A 5,779-nucleotide genomic window follows, 5' to 3' on the forward strand; every position below is an offset into this window, starting at 1 on the left:
GTGGTATGGGCTGACATGGCTGGGATGCATCTGGAGCACCAGCAGAGAGGAGAGGGACAAGGAGAACTTCCTGGAACCCCATTAGGAGACCTGCACCAGCTCCAAATGCGAAGGGAAATCTGCTCCAAAACAGTCATCTGTGGGACTGGTGATTTGCCAGGAAGTCTTAAAAAAAAAAAAAAAAAAATTCTAAGTACAGCTGGAACAAAAATCTACAAAGGATCAAGAGGGAGAAAGAGTATCTTCACTGTGTTTGCATCATCAGCATCAGGCCTGGAGATGCTAGAATAAGGAAGGAAGAAGGAAATTTCTTTTCATTTTTTTTCTTTTTTCTGTGGAAAGTGCAGACAAAGGAGGCAATATGTCAGGTCCCTGCTGGAGCTTGGCTGAGGTGGTGCCTCTTGCAGAGGATGTGAAAGGCCCCTGAACTAGGACGCTGGCACCTACCGAACACCCAACCACCCTTCCTGCGGCAAGATGGAGCATCTTGTTTTTTCCCAAAGGGCTCCCACCTGGTCTTGGAGGTGGGGAGAAGCTCAGAGCCATGCTGAGCACCCCATCCTCACCCCAGCACATGATTGTGGACCCAATTTTTGTGCACCCCTCCCAATTTTTGTGCATTGTTTGTACCACCATTGGTGTTTTGGAGCCTCCCGCACAGGGACTGTGCTCTGCCCCTGCTAGCTGGCACCTGCCTGCATGCCCCAGCGAGGCAGATAGCCATCGAGCGGCTTCCACTTAGCTTTAAGAGTCACTATAAAAAGAGCTTGACAAGATCAAATGCTAATAGAGAGGTTTTCTGAAGGTTGAAACTGATCTGCTCGAGGGCATTCATGACGGGGAGATGCCAGAAGAAACCAAATAACCAGTGCATTGTGGAGTAAATCATTTGATTTTAAATACTCTCTGGGAAAGGATCCTATGAGGGGGAAAAAAAAAACCCAACCTGCTAAGTCCTTGGAAAGCTGTCGCTCTTCTAAATCTCCCCATTGCTGCAGTACCCATAGAGCATTGCTGTCCAAAGCTACGGGTGACAGCTAGGTCGCTGCGGGGAACTTTCTGTCCTGAATTTGTCCGAACCATGTGAAACCTCAGCGTCCTTCCCCCGCGGCGTCCACGGATGGTGTGGAAAGCCACCTCCTGCTGCCGGTACCCTTTGGTGCCCCTCCATTTTTCTGTTCGGATGGGCAAGAAGCCCCCTGGCCCTTCAGTGTCTGGAGGAGCTGTGGTCCTGTCCCTGAGTGTCAGCTCTCCCCACAACGGGAAGAAAGGTGCTACCGGCAGAGCTACAGCTCCCTCCCACTCGGCTGCCCACCAAGCGGTGCCCATCTCCTGGCATGGGGTAGCTGTGTCTCAGTATGGGCTTCTGGGGGTTAGCTCAGTGCAATTCCACCCAAAACATGGCCTCTGGGAAGAGGTTCACAGGGTGCTTCTTGCTCTCTCTGAAATGGGGAGGGAGGTGTCAGTATTGCTCTTCCAGGACAGGGATTGAGAGTTGTAGCAAGGCAGAAGCACCAAAATGGCTTGTTAGAGCCTTGCCAGCATCTGTGTCCTCACCAAGGGTGCGGCCACCTGAACGGCACCAATATCACTGCGGCCACAGGGCCTGAGCATCTGGTCCCAGCTCTTCTGATTTCCAGTCCGTGCTGGCGGACAAAGTCTCCATCTCCAGTGTTTTTGTTTTCAGGATAGATGCTGGACCAAAAATGGCCTCAGTCCCACGAGCATCACACCATGGCTGAGCCAGGCAGCCCATTTCTCAGTGGGTCTATCAGTAGGAGCAGAGGACCACACGACTATGGTTACACAGTTCTTGGACCAGAGCTGACTCTTAACCAGCCATGTATGAACACAGGTGTGGGTCCAGCCCCCCAAAAGCCGTGCAGATGTGCCTTTAGGAAGAGCTGGTTCAGATCATCCAGCCAAGCATCATGAGGCAGCTTGGGGAGCAGAAATCGCCAGCTGTCCCACGTGTGGTCCCCATCTTTGCGCTCCTACTCCTTCTCCTCCCGTTTCTCTTCTCCATTCTCTCTCCACTAATGCATCCAGCGCATAAAAGTGAGGTTTCCGAAAAGATCTCTGAACCCAAAGAGACAGGCGGGAGATGGAGAGAGAGGGAAAGAGAAAGAGGCTTTTTGAATATTGAATTAAGGCTGTCTCCAGTATTATTGAATTCCCATAAGAAGGCAGCCAGTGAGCCCACTGCTTTAGTGTCCTATGAATATTTCATTGCTTGACTTACGCTTGGTGAAAATAGTTTTACTGCACAAAAGCATTTCTTTGGCTTGTGGACTTCTCCCCTGTGCTCACACCGGATATGAAGTCACCCTGTCTTGCGGAGTCATCCGACGCTACAGCAAACTAAATTTGTCGAACCTGGGTGATCTTTTGGCATGACCCCACCAGGAACTTCCAGAAGACAACCAGCCACAGCTCAAAATGTGTTGGTGGCTCATGGGGTTGGACTGCATGACCGCTGCAGCAGTGTTGGCAGCGGCGATGCTCAGTACCCGTGTCTCCATCCAACCAGCCCAACAGTGGAGAAGGTGTGTGGTCGGGGAGGTCATCCCACCTCACTTAGACCTATCAAGCTGGTTGCAGAATGAGGAATACAACCCATGCATCCAGGTACCCAGTTGTGGGCACTGGCCTCGAGAGTCTGGGTCTCCTTGGTTCCCCAAATTTTAAATGCTTACCTGGAGCTTCTCTGGATTATCCAAACCTCATGAATTGCTCAGGCTGGAAATCTTTCAAAAACAGGCTCTTTCACTAAAATTTGGGGACTCCTGCTTTCAGACAGCCTGTAAACCCCTTCCACCATTGCTACAGAGAATGCTGATGCAAGAGTGTTGGCTTGCCCCCTTTGCACAGATGAAAATGGTGTCTCAAATGCCATGAAAATACCTGCTTTTCCCTCTCCCGTGTTTTTTGGAAGTGCCCACGCCCTACTCCTGCCACCCCCGGCTTTTCCTCAGGGAGGAGGACCAGGATCTTCCTCTGATATTACCCAGCCATCGAAGGTCCCGCTCAGAGACGGCGGTGGCAAGAACCTTTTTCTTGTTTATGAGACGAGCCAGAGGTCTCCTAACCACTGCACTTAAGACCTCTCCTTGCTCTGCCAGGTGCCGTTGCACAGGTCTGGAGGGATTTGAGTCCGCAGGGGGTTGGCTAATTCCATTGCTTTCTTCTCCTCTTTTTTTTTTTTTCTTTTCCAGTCTGGAAGTCCTCTTCAAAGTCAAAGAGAGCAAATTAATAAGAATTAATGACCTTATTGTAGATAGGGTAGGTAACACTGCTTGTTACTGAGGTTACCCAATAATTCCCATTATAGGGCTGTCTCGCTTACACCACCACCAAAATGTGAACATTTAGGTAGAAATTATCTGCCAGGGATTTACCTCAACCTGAACTTCTCTGGATAATTTCAGCTAAACTGGGTCAGCTTTTTCCAAAAGAAAGGCCAGGGGGAAGCCATTTGGTTTGCCTGTGGCCAAACATCCTTCCCGAACTTCCTTTGGAAAGCTGTCCCACCCTGTGCTTCATGTGGGGTGGTGAAATTTAGTCCCTCTCAATGGGTCCATGCTTTCAACCTTTTTCACCTGCAACCTTCCCAGTTTGTAGAGGAGCACGATGCCCTTTGCAACTTATTTAAGCTTGTAGACTTGTTTTTCTTAGCCAAAGTCTCAGCAATAGTCGCTTGACCTGCCAACCGAGAGGTTGCAGGCAGCACCGTGGTGGTGGGCACCTCCAGTGCCATCCTCCCTGAGCTGTGTCTCCTGCAGGGTGGAGACCCTCCATGTCTCCTGCATGACTGTGCCTCAGCACTTGCCCATCCATGGCCGTGGGATTGAACAGTCCCTGCAGAGCCCAGGATGGGGACAGACAGGGGGACAGGGAGCCAGGACCCCATTTCTCCTTGCTGGGCACCCACCTGCTGCAGACAAGGGGCTTGCAGGCACCTTCAGCCTGTCACAACTGCTTGTCCATGATGAAAGATGAAAAGAGGGGTGACAATGCATTTCCTGAGCTAATTTCTCATGGTCATAGATCATTGATCGCAGAATGGTTTGGGTTGGAAGGCACTTTAAAGATCATCTATTTCCAACCCCCGTGCCATGGGCAGGGACACCTTCCACTAGATCAGGTTGTTCAAAACCCCATCCAACCTGGCCTTGAACACTTCCGGGAAAGTGGAAGGGGTATCCCTACGGTGCTTCACTTACTCCTTTTCTGCAAGGCAGGGAACCTCTCTCCCTCGGGAGACGGGAGGTGTGCAGCCCACTGTCGCCTGCAACACCCCCGGAGGTCCGACTGCAGAAGGTGCTGCCCCTCCGCAAGGTCCCAGGCGGGGACAGCCAGAGACCCTGGGTGCAGCTGCCCCCGTCGCACGCTCCTGTGGCCCAGGAGCAGCGTGGTCTTTCCATCAGGAGCGAGAAGGTGCTGCCCCAGGACCGCATTGCCTCACCCCTTTTGCAATTTAATCGCGGCGGCAGATCCGGTCCCGATTAGAGCTGTGGGTCCCTTCAGCGCCTGCCTCGGGTCTGCCCATCCGAGGCTTTAATCTTCCAGGAGGGTGATGGCGGGCGGTTCCGCTTGACGTCAATGCAATTGCGTTAGCGCTGCTGAAAACCAGGCCTGTGTCGTCTGCCTCGGCAGAGCCCGCTCGGAGCACGGCGGCTCGCGGAGCCGTTTGGCGTACATTAGGTTGGGCAAGATGGATCGCTCGGCTCCTAACTAGGACAGATAGATAAGGATAATGGATGGGTGGTCAAAGAGCAACCGTGCTTTAGGCAGATGAATAAATCACTTTGATTGTTCATATATAAACAGCAGATGCCGGCAGGACTCGGCTTTCAAACCAGGGTGCATCCAATTTGAGCCCTGCGATTGTGTTTAAGGATCTAAAAGCCATTTGAAACGGGCTTCATTAATTGAGGAAACCCCACTCATAACGCTCCTGCAACAGAGCCAGGATGGGGACTTGGCTGAGAGCCCCAGACCCTCTGGTCCCTTGGGAACCTCCGTCCTGGGATGCCACGTCCCGGTGCCACTTTTCCTGGGGAAGAAGTGGTGCCCAGGAAAGGGAGAGGGGTAGCGTCCTCCTGCCCAGGGAGGCTGGCTGCAAGACCTGCCTTCCAGCTGCCTAGCTGTTTGCACCGACCGCAGACCACCAGTTATCCTGCGTTGCCTGCTGGGAGCAGGAAGGGTCTTCACGAGGCTTTTCAGTGCATGCAGTGCCCTTAAATTCCAAGGATGCTCAGCTCTGGTGTCTCCAGCATCTGGAGATGGGGCGGTGGGGTGATACAGGGCCACCACTGGGGACATGTCTCCAGCCTGGCCTCCTCATGCTGCAGAGCACTGCATTTACTCACGGCAGCCCACGTGCTCAGCGAGATGACACCCACTGGACTCCCAGCCCCTAACGTGGGGACATATTTCTTAGCCGAAGTGGTGGTCCGTGTGTGCCTGGTTTCAGCAGAAAACATTCTTCAAACGGGAGCTGTGGCTGTTCCCGTGGGTGTCTGATCTTGTCAGGATCCATGCTGTGGGCACGTGGAAATGCCATGGCAGTGGTGGACTGGAGAGGACAACAAGACTTCCAACTTGCATAAGGATGGGACAAGCTCTCAGAGCCCACCCAGGGCAAGGGGCAGCCCATGGCCTGCTTTAATGGGAGAGCCTGGTGTGTCGGCACTGCAAGGGCTGTGCCCACCCAAAACATCCAGCCAGGGTGTCCCTGCAGGCGTTCTCTTGTGTCCTGCACCGGGCTGGGGCAAGT

This window comes from Phaethon aethereus (assembly GCF_964289735.1).
Source record: "Phaethon aethereus genome assembly, chromosome: 8".
Lineage (NCBI taxonomy): Eukaryota > Metazoa > Chordata > Aves > Phaethontiformes > Phaethontidae > Phaethon > Phaethon aethereus.